We start from the raw sequence: 22,277 nt of genomic DNA, 5'->3' as shown, positions 1-22,277 counted from the left end.
ATATTTATATACTTGTCATTTCGACAATTTTTTCTTTGAGGTGTATGATGTTGTTGGATGGGGCGAGAGGTACTTGAGAGCTAGGTAGCCATAGAAGGGTGTTGACCCAAGGCGTATGTCTTCTCCATTTATTATTATTATATTTTTTTTGTCTGTTATATCATATACATCTTTTGTATCTCGGCCCCGTTCCTTCTTTTAGGAACAAATTGAACACATGTACATGTATATGTTTTTACATTAATTTTCGTTATGTTATTGAATGTTTAAAATCACGCAAAAGTTTATGGTAGTTTTCTATCCTATTCTCATACATTCATGTTGCATTGCATAGTTCATTAATCATGTCAGGTTAAGCCTTTACTTATTAGCCTATTAGAGAAACTATAGTAGATTGAATTGGTAGCATATCGATTAGCGTTACCCTCAGTTCCCTCAAGAGTTCATGATGTGTTCCATGTTGCACAAGTATATAACAAACAATACACACGTGATTGACTACGAGCCGCTTCGGTTGGTGGAAAGATTAATCGATGTGTTGAAATGTCACAACCCTTTTTAGGCTTCGAAACTTTCGGAATTTTATTTCAATAAGCTCCCACAAGCCTTACCTTGTGTTTTAGTTATATCGAGGAAGACTTTATGGAGGAGATTCATCCATTAGAGGAGTGGAGCAAGTAGATTAAAGCCCGGCAAAAACTTTCTCTATATTTCTTCAAGGTATGTTTGTTTAACCTTTAATTTTGTTTAATTCTAAATAAAATCAAAGCTGATTCCAATGCTTCCACTACATGAGTAAAATGTTCATTCCTTTTTATTGGTGTTTTAAACGTAAGTGTTAAGAATGAGAAATAGAAGTGGGATCGAAAGTATGATCTTCATTAATGTTTACGAGGTTTAAATAGGATCCAAACTATCAACTAATATCTTTAAAATGAGGGAAAATATATAACTAAGTTGGTAAATAATATAAAATATACTGCTAATCAAATCGTAAGATAAAATATACTACTAACTACTCCCACAAATAAAGAAAAAAAAAAATTAATAGAGATATGTAAGATATACTCCACAACTAATTATTAAAATATATCCTCCAAATCATATCTTAATAGTAAGAGAATATTGGAAAATCTTCTGGCACAATAAGAAAATGAAAAGTGAAATAAAAAAATTGAAAGATAAGAAAATTTTGAGTTGACTTAAAAGAAAAAAAAAATGAAAATTATGAACAATTTTATCACACACACTTAAAGTGATAAGTCCACCACAAGCAACTAAGTTTTTCTATTGTAATTGTTAGGTTTGCACAACAATACACACGCGAGATCTAGATGAACACAAAGGATCGAAGAGAGAAAATGCATGAGAAATACTAGCTAAAAGTTTATTGATGACTTTAGTTATGTACTGTAAGAGATAATACAAAAAGTACATTTTAAAAGCACTGCCTAAGGTATATATATATATGGTTCAGTTTACTGTATATGATTTTATCAAACATAACCATATGCTATATATATAACTATCTACCATATATATCATTACAAGCCTTTTATTATAAATAATAGTTTACTATATATTTTCCATATATAACTTTACAAGTATGTATAACAATCGGATAAGTTATAAATAGGCAGCAGGTTCCATAACCTAACAATTCTCGAGGTTCATCCAGTCAATAAAGAATTTCATTCTCAAACGACCATCAATATCTTCACTGCACTATACCAATTAAGACTTCACACAATCTCATTTATTCAACATCAACACATTTTGTCAACGTGTTTGCTGGATTCTTTGCACCTTTTATCTTCTTCAAACACATCACCATCTTCCACTAACCTGCGAGTGAAATGGTATCGTTTTCTGATGTGTTTTGTCTTTGATAGACTGGGTTGTTCACCAACTGTATGACACTGTGACTATCTACATGAAGAATCTTCTCGTGCTGCTTCTTGCCTAATTCTTTACATAGTCTGCCATCAATATCATTTTCTTTCTAGTTTTAGCTATTGTCACGTACAAAGCCTCAGTAGATGAAGGAGCAACACAATTCTGAAGCCTAAACATCCAACTCATCTCATCATCCATGACTTGCTCCCACTTGGTTGTATCCTCCAACTGTAGGACATCACTAAAGGGCTCTAGTTCCTCTTCATCAATCAACAACATATAGTGTAATGAAGGTACATACCTATCTAATACTCTGATAGTTCTGGTTGTGTAACGACCCTAAGATTTTACCTGTCTAATCTAAGGTCATTACTATACTTTGAAATGCGGAATATACATTTAATGGGCCCTGTTCATTAATGCGACTCGCACTCGCCTTTTGTTACCTCAGAGAAAAATGGTAACAAGGGAAAAAAAGAAATTGAAAGAAAGGAAAAGAAACAGAAACCAAAAATGCATATTTTATTCCACCCTAAGGTTTATTATGCAAATACATTTCATCCTATACTAACCTATATTAATGATGCAACCAAATTCGGCCTAGACTACGAAATGGAAAAAGAACAACCAACTACCCTATGCATGTGCCACAAACCAGGGGGGTACGATGTCGTCGTTGTTGTCACATGGGTGCCTTGCCCTTATCTGCAAAAGTAAAGTAGCACGAGGCTTGAGTATTTCTAGAATACTCAGTAAGTGACCCCCTATCGGGGTTATGCGACAAACACATGCAATGAAATGATGGGACCTATCGTTTCGTTTCGTTTTCCCTACGGTGTGATCCTAACAGGTAATCGTGGACATGTACCATATACTCTACACGCAGCCCATACGTGCGAGTATGGGCTCACCAGCTAGTTCGCACACCGCTGGGCCACTGTCCCTAGCCGGTGGGCATGCTCTGGGGGCCCACCGGGACCCGTTAAAACTAAAACCGTCACGGCAGCGCTATGCAGGGCATAACGATCGTGGTCCTGCCATTTGGATGTACGCGTCCGTACCCTCGTGATGGGATAGGGGTATCCCCCCAAATGCATGATCACACAATATGCATGAGGTCCCACTAGTCCTACAGTCAACGTTTAATGAACATAACCCCGTGTCACGTTTTCATGCTTACATGTCATTCTCATTCTCATTTCGTTACTTATCATACATATTCCTAGCGGGGTTATGTATCATGCAATTTACCGTATTTCATGTCATACAATTCATTCAGTTACATTTCAATACTCATACAACAAGCCATAATCATACAAGGGTCACACATCGTCACATGCATTCATATCACATCAACTAAGCAGCATAAACAACATACATTCACGTTCACATGATTTCGTACTTAAGCACATTAAGCTAGCATACAATTTAATGGCACGTGCATAACCACGGGCACGTGCCAACATATAGCAATTAACGCGTAACCTACAACGGGTGAGCCACTTACATGGTAGGCCTTAGCCGAAGTACTCCCTAGAATATAACATAAGCTCCTAGCTCCTCGTGGACGTTCTACGCTTCCGTTGGTGGTTGGTTCCTATTGGTTCATGAGTCATTTTCGTTAGTATTTCACAAATAAGAATAAATTTCCAACTGAAATTTGTGAAATACGACCTTAAAATGTTCCCTTTTACCTTAAACAGGGCCGAAACTAGGTCCGGGAGGGTCGGAACGGTGTCAAACCGGCTGGAAACAAGTTTCCCGAGCCCAATAAGCCGTCGGAGCCGCCGAGCCACCACCGAGCCGATGAAGCCGCCTGAGCCGAGAGTAGCCGCGCTGCAGACGTGACACGTGGCACAATCCGAGAGCGATGTGTGTGCAGGCATTTCGGGTCGAGGCACGGGTTAACGGGCCGCTCGCGAGTCTCGGATCGAACGCAGGTGACGGGCCGCGCAGTGATGGGGTGGCTCGCGATTGAAGGTCGGATGTTTGGGCTGCGGGTAACGTGGGTTCTGGGCTGATCAAAGGTACGGGGTTCGATTCGGGTTTCCTGATCCAGATCGCGGGTCGAACTTCGTCCTCTTCGCCCGACTGCCTGTGCGATTTTCCGGCGGTCCCTCTCTCTCTTCGACAACGTCGTCCCGACGTCCTTTTTCCCTCTTTTTTTTCCCCGTTCCCGAGCTTATCCTTCACCCCAACCCCGTTTTTGGTACCGATTTCGTTGGTAAGGGCCTCGCACTCCCGGATCTGGAGAAGCTCGGAGGTCCGCCGTTCCGTCCTCCTTGCCGACGATGTTCAGCGTACGGGATTCGCGTAGAACCTACTCCTGATGTGTGCAAAGGGTTCTGGGATTACTTTTGGGGTGTGAAATGGGGGTTTTCAACGTCGATTCGTACGATTCGGCTTCGCCGGAGTTCCGTCGGTTTTCTGTTCTTTCTCCTTTTTCTTTACCGTTTTCGTTTCTTTACAGGTTCTTTCAGGGTGGCTGAGGGTCGGGGACGCGATTTTGAGGCATCCCAGCCCTCGGCCGCCCTTTGTGGGTCGTGTGTGAGCGAAAACTCCGGCGTTCGCCGGAGTTTTCGGCTCTGCCAACGACCATCATTTTTTTTTTTCGGTTCCGTTACATTACCTACCCCTAAAAGGGACTTTCGTCCTTGAAAGCCTTGAACTCGTGGATCAACTCGGGATATTTTTCCTTTATTTCCTCCTCTCGTTCCCACGTAGCTTCCTCGACTTGGTGGTTACGCCACAATACCTTAACGAAACCTATACTCCTATTACGTAAGGCTTTCACCTCTCGGGCTAGAGTTTTAATCGGTTTCTCTTGGTAACTTAAATTTTCCTCAATTTCGAGAGGTTTGTAGTCTATTACGTGCGTCGGGTCTGGAATATATTTCCTTAACATGGACACATGAAATACATCGTGTACGCTTGACAGTGAAGGTGGTAAAGCTAGTTTGTAAGCTACCGGACCTACTCTTTCTAAAATTTCGAACGGAACAATGAATCGGGGACTGAGCTTCCCCTTGCGTCCGAATCTTAGAATACCTTTCATGGGGGCTACTTTTAGGAACACTGGGTCCCCTCTTCAAACTCTAAATTCCTACGCCTAACGTCGGCGTAGCTCTTTTGCCTACTCTGCGCGGTACGCATTCTTACTCAGATTTTCTGGATTGCTTCGTTGGTGACACGGACCAGCTCGGGTCCTATCAATTCTCGTTCTCCTACTTCGTCCCAACACAATGGGGATCTACATCGTTTTCCATACAACGCTTCAAAGGGTGCCATCCCGATGGTTGCTTGGAAGCTGTTATTGTAAGAGAATTCCATTAAGTGTAGGTTGGTGTCCCAACTCCTTGTGAAATCCATAACGCATGCCCGAAGCATGTCTTCCAGAATTTGGTTTAATCGTTCTGTTTGACCATCTGTTTGGCGGTGGAAGGCGGTGCTAAAGTCGAGGCGGGTACCCATCGCTTTTTGGAGTCCGCGCCAAAAGGCCGACGTAAAACATGGGTCCCGATCCGACACAATTGACACTGGTACTCCATGCAACCTCACAATTTCTTTAACATACAGTTGTGCCCAATTGTCTACTGTATATGTTGCCTTACCCGGTAGGAAGTGAGTCGACTTTGTCAGGCGATCCACGACCACCCAGATTACCGTATAGCCCTTTAATGTTTTGAGTAAGCCTACTATGAAATCCATGGCAATGTTTTCCCATTTCCATTCCGGTATACTTAGAGGTTGTAGTAGCCCGGCGGTTTTCTGCCTAGGGGCTTTTACTTGTTGGCACACTAGACACTTACTCACGTACTCTGCGATATCCTTCTTCATACTTCGCCACCAGAAGTGTTTTTTCAAGTCTTGATACATCATTGTTCCACCTGGATGTATCGAGAAGGTTGAGTTGTGTGCCTCCGTTAGGATTTCATTCTTTATTCCGCTCATGTGTGGGACACATAAACGCCCTTGGCATAATAATCCGTCATCTGTTGATTTAGTGAATCCGTCCACTGGGCCAACTTCCAATTGGTCTAGGATTTTACTTAGGCTTGGATCCTCACGTTGTGAGTCTATGATTCTTTGTCTGAGCGTGGGACGCACTGTCAGTCGGGCTATTTGGGCGGCAACTTCTTTGGTTACCACCGCGATATCAGCCTGTTCGAAATCAGTTCGCACTCGTGGCTCCCTGGTGATGAGGGCCGACGAGTGTACTGCTTTTCGACTCAGTGCATCAGCGACTACGTTTGCTTTTCCAGGGTGGTACTGGATGTCTATGTCGTAATCTTTTACCAGCTCTAACCATCTACGTTGCCGCATGTTCAATTCTTTTTGGGTGAACAAATATTTTAGGCTTTTGTGGTCCGTGTAGATCTGGGTCTTTTCGCCATACAGGTAGTGTCGCTAAATTTTTAACGCGAACACTACTACTGCCAGCTCCAAATCGATTCATACGATTCGGCTTCAACGGAACTTCGGCGAAGTCGAATCGTACGAATCGACGTCGAAAACCCCCATTTCACACCCCAAAAGTAATCTCAGAACCCTTTACACACATCAGGAGTAGGTTCTACGCTAATCCCGTACACTGAACACCGTCGGCAAGGAGGACGGAACGGCGGACCTCCGAACTTCTCCAGATCCGGGAGTGCGAGGCCCTTTCCAACGAAATCGGTACCAAAAACGGAGTTAGGGTGAAGGATAAGCTCGGGAACGGGGAAAAAAGAGAGGGAAAAAGGACGTCGGGACGACGTTGTCGAAGAGAGAGAGGGACCGCCAGAAAATCACGCAGGCAGTCGGGCGAAGAGGAGGAAGTTCGCCCCCGCGATCTGGATCCGGAAACCCAAACTGAACCCCGTACCTTTGGTCAGCCCAGAACCCACGTTACCCGCAACCCAAACATCCGACCTTCAATCGTGAGCCGGCCCATCAACTCGCGGCCCGTCACCCGCGAGCCGGCCCATCACCGCGCGCCCGTCACCTGCGTTCGGTCCGAGACCCGCGAGCGGCCCGTTAACCCACGCCTCGACCCGGAACGCCTGCACACACGTTGCTCTCGGATTGTGCCACGTGTCACGTCTGCAGCGCGGCTACTCTCGGCTCAGGCGGCTTCATCGGCTCGGTGTTGGCTCGGCGGCTTATTGGGCTCAGGAAACCTGTTTCCAGCCGGTTTGACACCGTTCCGACCCTCCCGGACCTAGTTTCGGCCCTGTTTAAGGTAAAAGGGAACATTTTAAGGTCGTATTTCATAAATTCTAGTTGGGAATTTATTCTTCTTTGTGAAATACTAACGAAAGTGACTCATGAACCAATAGGAACCAACCATCAACGGAAGTGTAGAACGTCCACGAGGAGCTAGGAGCTTATGTTATATTCTAGGGAGTACTTCGGCTAAGGCCTATCATGTAAGTGGCTCACCCGTTGTAGGTTACGCTTTAATTGCTATATGTTGGCACGTGCCCGTGGTTATGCACGTGCCATTAAATTGTATCCTAGCTTAATGTGCTTAAGTACGAAATTATGTGAACGTGAATGTATGTTGTTTATGCTGCTTAGTTGATGTGATATGAATGCATGTGACGATGTGTGACCCTTGTATGATTATGGCTTGTTGTATGAGTATTGAAATGTAACTGAATGAATTGTATGACATGAAATACGGTAAATTGCATGATACATAACCCCGCTAGGAATATGTATGATAAGTAACGAAATGAGAATGAGAATGACATGTAAGCATGAAAACGTGACACGGGGTTATGTTCATTAAACGTTGACTGTAGGACTAGTGGGACTTCATGCATATTGTGTGATCATGCATTTCGGGGGATACCCCTATCCCATCACGAGGGTACGGATGCGTACATCCAAATGGCAGGACCACGATCGTTATGCCCTGCATAGCGCTGCCGTGACGGTTTTAGTTTTAACGGGTTCCGGTGGGCCCCAGAGCATACCCACCGGCTAGGGACAGTGGCCTAGCGGTGTGCGAACTAGCTGGTGAGCCCATACTCGCACGTATGGGCTGCGTGTAGAGTATATGGTACATGTCCACGATTACCTGTTAGGATCACACCGTAGGGGAAACGAAACGAAACGAAACGATAGGTCCCATCATTTCATTACATGTGTTTGTCGCATAACCCCGATAGGGGGTCACTTACTGAGTATTCTAGAAATACTCAAGCCTCGTGCTACTTTACTTTTGCAGATAAAGGCAAGGCACCCATGTGACAACAACGACGACATCGTACCCCCCTGGTTTGTGACACATGCATAGGGTAGTTGGTTGTTCTTTTTCCATTTCGTAGTCTAGGCCGAATTTGGTTGCATCATTAATATAGGTTAGTATAGGATGAAATGTATTTGCATAATAAACCTTAGGGTAGAATAAAATATGCATTTTTGGTTTCTGTTTCTTTTCCTTTCTTTCAATTTCTTTTTTTCCCTTGTTACCATTTTTCTCTGAGGTAACAAAAGGCGAGTGCGAGTCGCATTAATGAACAGGGCCCATTAAATGTATATTCCGCATTTCAAAGTATAGTAATGACCTTAGATTAGACAGGTAAAATCTTAGGGTCGTTACAGGTTGATCCTCTCAACACTTGCTTAGGTGTCACTTGCTCCACCTCTAGAACCTAAGCAATAGTCTTAGAAGTTTCTCGAGTATCTACTACAACATCACTATGTGAATTGTTCTGTAGCTCAACTTCAACTCCCATTTGCTTTGTTGTCCCAGAACCTTTCTTGTCTTTGTCCTTGTACATGACATTTTCGTCAAAAGCCACGTTATACTGGCTCAAATTTTTTTTTGTTCTTGAGGTCTAAAAACTTATACCTAAACATATTAAAATCATAGCCTATGAAGTAGCACTTCATAGCCTTAGCATCAAGCTTGTAACTCTCTTTTCCTATCCATATCTCTTTTGGCAACTTGAACCGCAAGGGTACTGACGACCCTCTATTTATCAAGTAGGCTATTGTATTTACAACATCAACTTAGAATGTCTTTGACAATCTAGAACGAATCCTCATACTCCTTGCCTGCTCATTCAATGTTCTGTTCATCCTTTCACCAACACCATATTGTCTTGTTGTACCTGGGAACTATCCTCGCTAATCTAATTCCCTCAGCTACACAAATGCTTTGGATTTTGACTTTTCGTATTCTTCTTCATTGTCATTCTTCAGGCATTTGATCTTCAAGCTAGTCTGATTTTCAACTTCAGCTTTCCACTTCTTAAAGGTGGCAAACACATCTGACTTTTGTTTCGGGAAATAAATAGAAATACACATCTTCTTTCCACTTCTTAAAGGTGGCAAACACATCTAAACACATCTAAACACCCCTTAACCACTCTGACATATTGACACCCCTTATATAAGGAATGATTCGTTCCCCCTTAACCAATCGAACATATTGACACCCATTACATAAATATAAATACATATCTTCTTTCCACTTCTTAAAGATGACAAATACATCTAAACACCCCTTACCCAAATATAAATACACATCTTCTTTCCACTTCTTAAAGGTGTCAAACACATCTAAACACCCATTAACCACTTGGACATATTGACACCCCTTATATAAGGAATGATTCATTCCCCCTTAACCAATCGAACATATTGACACCCCTTACATAAATATAAATACATATCTTCTTTCCACTTCTTAAAAGTGGCAAACACATCTTAACACCCCTTAACCACTCGGACATATTGACACCCCTTATATAAGGAATGATTCGTTCCCCCTTAACCAATCGAACATATTGACTCCCCTCCCCCTTAACCAATTGAACATATTGACACCCCTTACCCTTAACCACTCGAACATATTGACACCCCTTACCCTTAACCACTCGGACATATTGACACCCCTTATATAAGGAATGACTCGTTCCCCCTTAACCAATCGAACATATTGACTCCCCTCCCCCTTAACCAATCGAACATATTGACACCCCTTACCCTTAACCACTCGGATATATTGACAGGACCTGTGCAGGCATAGCCCAATCGATTTCAAGTTGGTCTCCTTAACCACTCGGACATATTAACACCCCTAATATAAGAAATGATTCGTTCCCCTTAACCATTCGGACATATTGACAATCTTATATAAAAAATGATTTGTTACTTGTTCCACCCTACCACTCAGACATATTGACAGGACCTGTGCAGGCATAGCCTAACCGATTTCAAGTTGGTCTCCTTAACCACTCGGACATATTAACACCCCTAATATAAGAAATGATTTGTTACTTGTTCAACCGATGTGTGATTTCACAATAAAGCTAAAAATTCGTCAATGGTAGGATTTAAACCTACGCAGGCATAGCATTTCGAGTCTGTCTCATTAACCACTCAGACATATTAACACCCCTTAAGTAAAGAATGATTCTTTTCCTGTTCAGCCGATGTGTGATTTCACAATAAAGCTAAAAATTCGTCAAACCTCAGTTTCTTCTTGGATTTCATTAAACATCAGTTTCTCAGATCTTCAATTTCTCGTTTGTGTATACTTTTGCTGAGAACTACTTCTCGAATTTCTTCATCAAACTTCAGTTTCTCAGATTCTCGGGTACTACTGATTGTGGCAACAATAGTATCCCATTTTCATTTCTCGTTTGCGTTTACTTTCGCTGAAACTACTTCTCGGATTTCATCAAACTTCAGTTTCTTCTAGTATTTCATTAAACATCAGTTTCTTCTAGTATTTCATTAAACATCAGTTTCACAGGTTTCTGAATCAAACTTCAGTTTCTTATCGAATTTCATTAAACATTAGTTTCTCAGATTTCTGAATCAAACTTCAGTTTCTCAGATTTCTGAATCAAACTTCAGTTTCTCAGATTTCTACATCAAACTTCAATTTCTCAAATTTCTTCATCAAACAAGATTCTCGGGTACTACTGATTGTGGCAAAAATAGTACCCCACTTCCACTTATATAAGTATTATGTAGGATGTGGGATTTCATAATAAAACTAAAAATTGGATTTCATAATAAAACTAAAAATTGCATAGCCAAATTTCGAGTTCGTCTCCTTAACCATTCGGACATATTATATTGACACTCTTACCTTATATAAAGAATTGATTCGTTCCTTGTTCAACCAATGTGTGTTTTCACGATAAAGCTAAAAATACGTCAATAGCAAGATTCAAACCTATGTAGGGATAGCCCAACAGATTTCGAGTCTGTCTCCTTAACTACTTGGACATATTGACACCCCAAACTTTAATTTCTCAGATTCTCGAGTACTACTGATCGTGGCAAACCATTCCGACATATTGACACCCTTATATAAAGAATGATTCGTTCCATGTTCAACCGATGTGTGTTTTCACAATAAAGCTAAAAATGCGTCGATAGCAGTATTCAAACCTACGCAGGCATAGCACAACAGATTTCGAGTCTGTCTCCTTAACCACTCGGACATATTGACACCCCAAACTTCAGTTTCTTCGATTCTCAGGTACTACTGATTGTGGCAACAACAGTAAGGGATGTGAGATTTCATAATAAAGCTAAAAAATGCATAGCCAAATTTCGAGTTTGTCTCCTTAACCCGAAGTATTGACACCCTTATATAAAGAATGATTCGTTCCTTGTTCAATAGATGTATGTTTTCAAAATAAAGCTAAAAATAGGTCAATAGCAAGATTCAAACCTAGGCAGGCATAGCCCAAAGGCCCAAAAGATTTCAAATCTGTCTCCGATTCGTTTCTTCTTCAACCGATGTGTGTTTTCACAATAAAGATAAAAATACGTCTCAAGTCTGTCTTCTTAACCACTCGAACATATTAACACCCCAAACTTTAGTTTCTCAGATTCTCGAATACTAATGATTGTGGTAACAACAGTATCCCACTTCCACTTATGTAAGTATTATGTAGGATGTGGGATTTCATAAAAAAGCTAAAAATGCGTCAATAGCAGGATTCGAGCCTACGCATAGCCCAACAGATTTCAAGTCTCTCCTCTTAACAACTCGAACATATTGACACCCCAAACTTCAGTTTCTCCGATTCTCAGGTACTACTGATTGTGGCAACAACAGTATCCCACTTCCACTTATATAAGTATTATGTAGGATGTGGGATTTCATAATAAAGCTAAAAATTGCATAGCAAAATTTCGAGTTTGTCTCCTTAACCATGCCGACATATTGACACCCTTATATAAAGAATGATTCGTTCCTTGTTCAACCGATGTGTGTTTTCACAATAAAGATAAAAATACACATCAATAGCAAGATTCGAACCTACGCAGGCATATCCCAACAGATTTCGAGTCTGTCTCCTTAACCACTCGGACATATTAACACCCCAAACTTTAGTTTCTCCGATTCTCAAGTACTACTGATTGTGGCAACAACAGTATCCCACTTCCACCTATATAAGTATTATGTAGGATGTGGGATTTCATAATAAAGCTAATAAATTGAGTTTGTCTCCTTAACCATTCCAAAGTATTGACACCCTTATATAAAGAATGATTCATTCCTTGTTCAATCGATGTGTGTTTTCACAATAAAGATAAAAATACATCAATAGCAGGATTTGAACCTATGCAAGCATAGCCCAACAGATTTCGAGTCTGTCTCCTTAACCACTCGGACATATTGACACCTCAAACTTTAGTTTCTCAGATTCTCAAGTACTACTGATTCTGGCAACAACAGTATCCCACTTCCACTCTTATAAGTATTATGTAGGATGTGGGATTTCATAATAAAGCTAAAAATTGCATAGCCAAATTTCGAGTTTGTCTCCTTAACCATTCGGACATATTGACACCCTTATATAAAGAATGATTCATTTCATGTTCAACCGATGTGTGTTTTGGTAATAAAGCTAAGAAATACATCTACGCAAGCATAGCCCAACAGATTTTGAGTCTGCCTCCTTAACAACTCGGACATATTGACACCCCAAACTTCTATTTCTCAGATTCTCGAGTACTACTGATTGTGGCAACAACAGTATCCCACTTCCACTTATATAAGTATTATATAGGATGTGGGATTTCAGAATAAAGCTAAAAATTGCATAGCCAAATTTCGAGTTTGTCTCCTAACCATTCCAAAATATTGACACCCTTATACAGAGAATGATTCGTTCCTTGTTCAACCGATGTGTCTTTTCACAATAAAGCTAAAAATAGGTTAATAGCAGGATTCAAACCTACGCAAGCATAGCCCAACAGATTTCGAGTCTGTCTCCTTAACCACTCGGACATATTAACACCCAAAACTTTAGTTTCTCAGATTCTCGAGTATTACTGATTGTAGCAACAACAGTATCTCACTTCCACTTATATAAGTATTATGTAGGAGGTGGGATTTCATAATAAAGCTAAAAATTGCGTAGCCAAATTTCGTGTTTGTCTCCTTAATGATTCCGACATATTGACACCCTTATATAAAGAATAATTCATTCCTTTTCAATCAATGTGTGTTTTCACAATAAAGCTAAAAATAGGTCATAGCAGGATTCAAACCTACGCAGGCATAGCCCAATAGATTTCGAGTCAATCTCCTTAACCACTCGAACATATTAACCACTCGGTCATATTTACACCCTAAACTTTGATTTCGAGTCAATCTCCTTAACCACTCGGACATATTAACCACTATGACATATTAACACCCCAAACTTTAGTTTCTCAGATTCTCGAATACTACTGATTGTGGCAACAACAGTATCCCACTTCCACTTATATAAGTATTATGTTCTCAGATTCTCGAATACTACTGATTGTGGCAACAACAGTATCCCACTTCCACTTATATAAGTATTATGTAGGATTTGGGGTTTCATAATAAAGCTAAAAATATCATAGCCAAATTTTGTGTTTGTCTCCTTAATGATTCCGACATATTGACACCCTTATATAAAGAATAATTCATTCCTTATTTAATCGATGTGTGTTTTGCAAATAAAGCTAAAAAAAGGTCAATAGCAGGATTCAAACCTACGCAGGCATACCCAATAGATTTCGAGTCAATCTCCTTAACCACTCAGATATATTAACCACTCGAACATATTAACACCCTAAACTTTGATTCCTAGTCAATCTTCTTAATCACTCGGACATATTAACACCCAAAACATTAGATTCTCAGATTCTCAAATACTACTGATTGTGGCAACAACAGTATCCCACTTCCACTTATATAAGTATTATGTAGGATGTGGGGTTTCATAATAAAGCTAAAAATATCATAGCCAAATTTTGTGTTTGTCTCCTTAATGATTCCGACATATTGACACCCTTATATAAAGAATAATTCATTCCTTGTTCAATCGATGTGTGTTTTGCAAATAAAGCTAAAAAAAGGTCAATAGCAGGATTCAAACCTACGCAGGCCTAGCCCAATAGATTTCGAGTCAATCTCCTTAACCACTCAGACATATTAACCACTCGGACATATTAACACCCTAAACTTTGATTCCGAGTCAATCTTCTTAATCACTCGGACATATTAACACCCAACACTTTAGATTCTCTGATTCTCAAATACTACTGATTGTGGCAACAACAGTATCTCACTTCCACTTATATAAGTATTATGTAGGATGTGGGGTTTCATAATAAAGCTAAAAATTGCATAGCCAAATTTGAGTTTGTCTCCTTAACGATTCCGACATATTGACACCCTTATATAATCCGACATATTGACACCCTTATATAAAGAATAATTCATTCCTTGTTCAATCGATGTGTGTTTTGCAAATAAAGCTAAAAAAAGGTCAATAGCAGGATTCAAACCTACGCAGGCCTAGCCCAATAGATTTCGAGTCAATCTCCTTAACCACTCAGACATATTAACCACTCGGACATATTAACACCCTAAACTTTGATTCCGAGTCAATCTTCTTAATCACTCGGACATATTAACACCCAACACTTTAGATTCTCTGATTCTCAAATACTACTGATTGTGGCAACAACAGTATCTCACTTCCACTTATATAAGTATTATGTAGGATGTGGGGTTTCATAATAAAGCTAAAAATTGCATAGCCAAATTTGAGTTTGTCTCCTTAACGATTCCGACATATTGACACCCTTATATAATCCGACATATTGACACCCTTATATAAAGAATAATTCATTCCTTGTTCAATCGATGTGTGTTTTGCAAATAAAGCTAGAAAAAGGTCAATAGCAGGATTCAAACCTATGCAGGCCTAGTCCAATAGATTTCGAGTCAATCTCCTTAACCACTCAGACATATTAACCACTCGGACATATTAACACCCCCAATAGATTTCGAGTCAATCTCCTTAACCACTCAGACATATTAACCACTCGGACATATTAACACCCTAAACTTTGATTCCGAGTCAATCTTCTTAATCACTCGGACATATTAACACCCTAAACTTTGATTCCGAGTCAATCTTCTTAATCACTCGGACAGCTAAAAATTGTGGGGTTTCATTTGAGTTTGTCTCCTTAACGATTCCGACATATTGACACCCTTATATAAAGAATGATTCGTTCCAATAGCAGGATTCAAACCTACACAAGCATAACCGAGTCTGTCTTCTTAACCACTCGGACATATTAACACCCCAAAAATTTAGTTTCTCACGTCAATAGCAGGATTCGAACCTACGCAGGCATAGCCCAACAGATTTCAAGTCTGTCTCCTTAACCACTCGAACATATTGACACCCCAAACTTCAATTTCTACAATTCTCGGGTACTACACGTTGTGGCAACAACAGTATCCCACTTCCACTTATATAAGTATTATGTAGGACGTGGGATTTCATAATAAAGCTTAAAATTGCAGCCAAATTTCGAGTTTTTCTCTTAAACCATTCGGACATATTGGCACCCTTATATAAAGAATGAATCGTATTATATAGGATGTGGGATTTCATAATAAAGCTAAAAATTGCCCAAATTTCGAGTTTGTCTCCTTACCCATTCGGACATTGACACCCTTATATGAAGAATGATTAGTTCCATGGTTCCTTGTTCAACCGACATGTGTTTTCACAATAAAACTAAAAATATGTCAATAGCAAGATTCAAACCTACACAGGCGTAGCCCAACAGATTTCGAGTCTATCTCCTTAACCACTCGGACATATTGACACCCCAAACTTCAGTTTTTCTAATTCTTGGGTACTACTGATTGTGGCAACAACAGAAATAAAGCTAACAATTCCATAGCCAAATTTCGAGTTTGTCTCCTTAACCATTCAGACATATTGTGACACCCTTATATAAGGAATGATTCGTTCCTTGTTCAACCGATGTGTGTTTTCACAATAAAGCTAAAAATACGTCAATAGTAGGATCGAACCTACGGATAAAGAATGATTCGTTCCTTGTTCAATCATTCTTTATCCGTATGGGAAAGAATGACATTTAGCTGGCTTTCGTAGACAGATTGAGTATCCATATCCGTATGGGTTGGAGACCTTGAGCCATCTTCATAGTGGATTGACACCCTTTTTTTATCATAACTGACCTCTTTTACCTTTAAGGGGTCATACATCGATCTTGATATTCCTGAAGTACTTGGTCTAGAACTAAGAAATTCTTTCACTTTCGACTCTGACGAAGGTTCTTCGCTGAATTTTATTTCAATGCTTCCATCGTCATGTTCGATGATTTGGACTGGGTTTTGAGATTCTTTTTGAGTCTCTCAACAAGTGGCTTGCAGATGGGTCTGATATTTTGAAGGAAATCAGACACATAATTGAGACATCCCAAAAATCTTTGTAGCTCGGTCTTATCTGTAATTTGGTCTGGAAAGTTTGAGGCAAACTCAATGGATCTTTGAATGGGTTTAATTAGACCCAAATGAATTTCAAATCCAAGAAAACGGATTTTTGTTTGAAAAAGTTTAATTTTGGGTTTAGACACAACTAAACCGTTTCTTTTGACTGTCGTCAAAAATGTTTGAAGATGCTTAAAGTGTTGATCGATATTTTGAGAAAAAATCAGAACATCGTCAATATAAACAATTGAAAAGTCTTGAAAAGGATTGAAAATATCATTCATAATCTTTCGAAATTCGGATGGAGCGTTTTTTAGCCCAAATGGCATAACGTTCCATTCGTATTGTTTGAAAGGGACATTGAAAGCGGTTTTGTACTTGTCTTTTTCTTAAATCTGGATTTGCCAAAATCCTGATTTCATATCAAACTTTGAAAATATTTTGGCATTTAAAATTCTTTGCATTAAATCTGATTTATTTGGAATTGGATATCTAATCCATTCCAAAACCTTATTTAAGGGTTTGTAGTTTATTACCAGTTGCGGGACTCCACGTTCCTTTTCTGCCTAGTTGTTGACGTAAAAAGCCGCACATGACCAGGGGCTCTTTGACAGTCTAATAAGACCCTTCTGCAAAAGATCATTGATTTCTGCTTTGCAGAATGTTAGCAATTCTTTATTCATTTGAATAGGTCGGGTCTTCGTAGGAATATTTTTCTCCTCGAAAGTTTTGATATAAGGAAGATCAACTATGTGTTGCTTCCTATTCCAGAAGGTATTAGGGATAGTCGAACAAATTTTCCTTTTTATTTGAGTTTGTAAAGTTTTGATTTTAGACTGGACAGTCTTATTTTGAATTTGTTCTTCTATTTATTGATTGAATAATTGTATTCTTTTGAAGGTTATTTATTTTGCTAATCCTTATGGGAAAAGAAAGTTAAATTTTATCTTCTTTCCTAAGGCCTTTGATTCTAACCCTTTTTCAGTTATTAAAAGGATATAATTGAGTAATGAAAGGAGTACCTAGGATTAATTCTTGTCCTAAGTCTTTTACTAAAAAGGAAGGAATTTACGAAGCAAATTCCATCATTGTAAACATGAACTTTTGATAATTTGTAATTAATGTTGAGTTTGTTGTTGTTAGCACCTCTAAGGCCCTCAGTAGTTTTTTCAAAATACTTTGTAGGTATTAGGCCTTCTTGAATGCAATTTTGATCGGCTCCAGTATCTATGAGAGCCTTTAGTGTGATTTTGAAATCATAAATTTTTAAGGTAACAAGAGCGTACCATTTTTGATATTGAGAAGTGGTGATGGCTCCAACGAAGGAACTTTGAATATCTTCTTTGTCCAGGTTCGGTTGCACCGTTTCTCCTTGTTCGGGCAGCTTTTCCCGAAGATTGAGAATTTCTTGACGAAGCATATAAGATTCTGACCTAGTTTCAGATCTTAACGCCTGTACCTCTTGTTTGAGATTATTAATCTCTCTTTGTAAATCTTGAGTAGTGAGTTCTCTCGGTTTTTCAAATCTTTGGAGAACAGATTGGAGTCTGTAGGGATTTCTTTCTTCCCTTTCAGATGGCTTAGAGATTGTCATGGCATCCCTAAGTCGTTGAGCAATCTTCTGTTGAATTTCTGGATCTTGAACTTTTTCTACTACTTTGAGTAGAATTTCTTGATCCTTAGTAAGGACATTTATGCATCCTTCGCACGTCCTTTTTCCTTCTTGTTCTGATTCGTATTCTGTGCTAGAATAAGAATCGGATTCTTCTTGGAGTTCGAGGATTTCTCCCTCGCTTGATTGCTCTGAGTCGGTTAGGGCCAGTCGTAATAGCTGATTTTTCAGCTCTTGATCTATATCCAACTCATTGATCTTTCCTCTAATTGGACACTTATTAGCATAATGTCCTTCCTCTCGACATTTGAAGCAAGTTTGCCTTTTCTTTCCTCTATGGGGTTTTGTAGGAGTATACCTTTTTCTTGATATGCTTCCCTAGGCCTGTATGAATGATAAGGTTTAGGATGCGTCTTAACCTTCTTTCGTCTGGAGGCTGAGGGAGCTTCTATCCCCTTGCATCCATATTGATCGCAAAATCTTCCAAGCTCTTTTCTGTTTGATATTGAAGAATTGAGCTTGTTTTGAAACTTTGACTCATTACAAAGTCTGAGTCCTTCTTCTATGATGAAGGATGCTATGGATCCGTATGACAAAGTTTGTCATGGAATCGTTCCATTATACTTTGTCTTAAGACCATCTTTGATTCTCCTTGAGAAGTGTTTTGGTAGTCCATTGACAAAATTCTCTTTCCAAAATTCCAACGAACTATCTGTTCTAATAAGAACTTTGCTGAAGTACATATCTTTGTACCACCTGAAATCACCTAAGGTAGGGCATTTCAGATTCATGAGTATCTCGGCGGATCTCTCCTGGTATTTGAGAGGGTCGCCGACGAAGAATTCTATGAGGGTATATATGAAGGTGTTGACAGCATCCACTACCCTTTCATGTTGTACTTCGGTCCTAGTTGATGGACCTTCTTCTTTGATGATTTGAGTAGTTGACCTTACGACATAGTGGTTTAATATCTATTGGCGAGTTGTTTCGTCGAGATATTTGTCCCACCAGTCTTTGAGTTGTCCCACCAGTCTTTTTTTTTTATTTTGTGGAAATCAACCTCTATGGCCATAAGCGTAGAAGATTGAATCATCCTTAGACTTGGCACAGTAGTAATGTTCAAAAATCAAGAGGTATTCTTAAGCCTTAAACAAGGGAAAAGGACCGTGGGAAATATGACAGTAGAATTCATTGAGATATCCAAATTTTCCTCTCAGATGGTAGAATGGGCTTAAGGGAAGATATCCAAGGGTGAGTGGCTGTGTATGCCTCAAAGAATTACGCCACAACCCTTAAGCCTGCCACTTAACTGGATATGTATAAACAACAAATGAAAAAGGTGAAGCCGAACAAGTTAGTATAAAAGAGAAAATTTCATAACTCAGATCAGCACTGAAACAAGGACCACCACAACCTTTGAAAATCTAAAATGTCTTTACATCCATTCATTCGATCATCCCAAATTTAAATAGGTTTCAAAAGAAGATATTTTCAACATGGAAGTTGGCTAAGGCCTCATCGAAGAAGATATTTTAACAAAAATTCAAGAAATTTGGATTTCAAACTCAGGGCAGTTCTAGACGTTTCAAAGTCAGTTTAGGCTTAAACTATAAATTATGAAGCATGGGCTAACATTTGGAAAAAGAACCAAGTAACGATGAGCCTCCAACCAAGACTTAAAATCGTTTAGATTTTAGGTTTCCCTTCCTTGAGTTTTCTAAATTCAATTTTTATAAACATTTTCCTTCAAACTTGTTCCTACAAATTCCAAGTAAGATAGCCAACAAATTTGGTGAAGATATCAGGTGTTGAAAGTGTTAGGATCGCTCAACAAAGTACACACTCGATCAAGATGAACATAAAGAACATGAGAGAGAAAATTCAAGGAGGAATATAGGATAAAGGTTTATTGATGACTTCGAGTATGTACAACAAAAGAGAATACAAAGAACGAAGAAAAGTACTTTTTGACAACACTCACTAATGGGGTATATATATGGTTTCAGTTTACTAAAGATAGGTTTAACAAATTTAACTTACCAGATATAATCTACCAAATATATCTCTGCCAAATAAACATATATCTCTATCATATTTTACGATATATCTACCATATATATTTCTACAAGATCTTTTACTCTTGATAGACATCAGGCTCCATATCCCAACAATCTCCCACTTGGAGACGGGTCCAGTCAACTATGTATTTCATTCTCAATTTGTACCATAGCACTTTGAGGCTTTGCATAACCAAAATGTTCCAACATCAACACAAAATGTTTATTGGATTCCTTGCACCCTCTATCTTCTCCAAACACATCATCATCTTCCACTAACCTCCGAGCGAAATGGTATCCCCTTCTGCATTTTGTCTTTGAATGATAGACCGGGTTCCTCGCAAATTGCATGACACTTTAACTATCTACCTGAAGAATCTTCTCACGCTGCTTCTTGCCTAATTCTTCTAGATAGTCTATCATCCATATCATCTCTTTTCCAGCTTCCGCTATTGGCATGTACACAGCCTCAGCAAATGAAGGAGTAATGCATTTCTAAAGCCTAGACATTCCATCATCCATTATTTGCTCCCACTTGGTTGTATCCTCCAACTGTAGGGCCTCATCAAGGGGTTTTCGTTCCCCTTTATCAGTCACCAACCGATAGTGTAAAGAAGGTACATACCTATCTAGTACTCTGATGGCTCTAGATGATCTTTTCAACACCTGCCCATGTGTCACTTGCTCCACTTCTGGTTCCTCAGCAACAGTCTCAAGAGTTTCTTGAGTATCACCTACAACATCACCAAGTGAATCTTTCAACAACTTAACCTCAACTCCCACTTGCTTCACCTCTGGTTCCTTAGCAATAGTCTCAAAAGTTTCTTGAGTATCTACTACAACATCTCTAGGTGAATCTTTCAGCAACTCAACCTCAACTCCCACTTGCTTCGTTATCCCGGAACCTTTCTTCAATTCTCTAGCAATTTTTGTGCAGCTAACTTGTTTCTGTTTGCTCATAATGCAGGTCTCACAAGTACTTACATCAACAAATTGCAGACCTTCCAAAACTCCTTCCGCAGCCAGCATCTTCATTCCTTTAATACTCATATGTCCAAGTTTATTATGTCATAGACTCGAATTTGAAGCACTCTCAGCAACAACAACTTTGTTCATACACCCTGCAGTGGTGTATAAGGTTCCAGATTTTGTGCCACATGCTACCACCATAGCACCCTTCACAATCTTCCACGAACTCCGTTGCATAACCTGTGCTATCCAATTGACCAATAGAGATCAGGTTCTTGTGAGACATGGAATGTATCTAACATTCTTTAATGTCCACTGATTTACGGAGTTTTTATGCAGAGCACCTGAATCCAAAATCATGAAAAGAGCGTGCCCAATTGAAAGAAATACGTTTCTCTCCGGGAATCAAACCCCAAACCCCAAACCCAACCCACTACGCTATGCAATCTTTTTCAAACTCTGGTCTATACACTTTTTATTATGTATTTCGGGAGTCGAACCCACGACCTTCTGATCCGAAGTTAGACACGCTAATCCATTGCGCTATGCAATCTTTTTCAAACTCTGGTCTATATGCTTTTTATTATGTATTTCGGGAGTCAAACCCACGACCTTCTGATCCGAAGTCAGACACGCTAATCCACTACGCTAAGCGGTCATTTTCAAGTTGTGTTTCCACTAAATGAAAGACATGTAGCTTCTTTGTCCACGTAGAATTTATAGCAAGTGGATGAGGAGAGTATTAAAAAAACTTGGTGACATTCAAGAAAAGTGTATGGCATCGTCTAGATTTGAACTGAAGGCCTCAAGTGTGTTAACCAAAGAACGAACCGAAGTGAGAAAAAATGATAGTCTACAATTTTTACCTCAATGGGAGTCGAAACCACGACCTTGCCACTACGCCATGCAATCATTTTCAAAAATTTAAGTATATACTTCAATATAAATATATTTGTAACTACCCTAGATTATCTAGAAATAA

The 22,277-nt window shown here is 39.4% G+C and overlaps 5 non-coding genes across 5 annotated transcripts; all 5 read right to left on the bottom strand.

The window, feature by feature from the left end:
* Positions 1-12,154: 12,154 nt before the first annotated feature.
* Positions 12,155-12,236, bottom strand: TRNAS-CGA. Its single transcript has one exon. It is a non-coding gene; the product is annotated as a tRNA-Ser (tRNA).
* A 222-nt stretch (positions 12,237-12,458) lies between these two features.
* TRNAS-CGA lies at positions 12,459-12,540 on the bottom strand. The gene has a single exon. It is a non-coding gene; the product is annotated as a tRNA-Ser (tRNA).
* A 536-nt stretch (positions 12,541-13,076) lies between these two features.
* TRNAS-CGA lies at positions 13,077-13,158 on the bottom strand. The gene has a single exon. It is a non-coding gene; the product is annotated as a tRNA-Ser (tRNA).
* Positions 13,159-15,513: 2,355 nt separating this feature from the next.
* Positions 15,514-15,595, bottom strand: TRNAS-UGA. The gene has a single exon. It is a non-coding gene; the product is annotated as a tRNA-Ser (tRNA).
* Positions 15,596-15,944: 349 nt separating this feature from the next.
* Positions 15,945-16,026, bottom strand: TRNAS-CGA. Its single transcript has one exon. It is a non-coding gene; the product is annotated as a tRNA-Ser (tRNA).
* Between the last annotated feature and the right edge of the window lie 6,251 nt (positions 16,027-22,277).

This window comes from Cucurbita moschata, unplaced genomic scaffold, assembly GCF_002738365.1.
Source record: "Cucurbita moschata cultivar Rifu unplaced genomic scaffold, Cmos_1.0 Cmo_Scf00011, whole genome shotgun sequence".
Lineage (NCBI taxonomy): Eukaryota > Viridiplantae > Streptophyta > Magnoliopsida > Cucurbitales > Cucurbitaceae > Cucurbita > Cucurbita moschata.
Note: the sequence above shows the minus strand (reverse complement) of the source record. Positions and strands in the feature narration are given on the sequence as shown.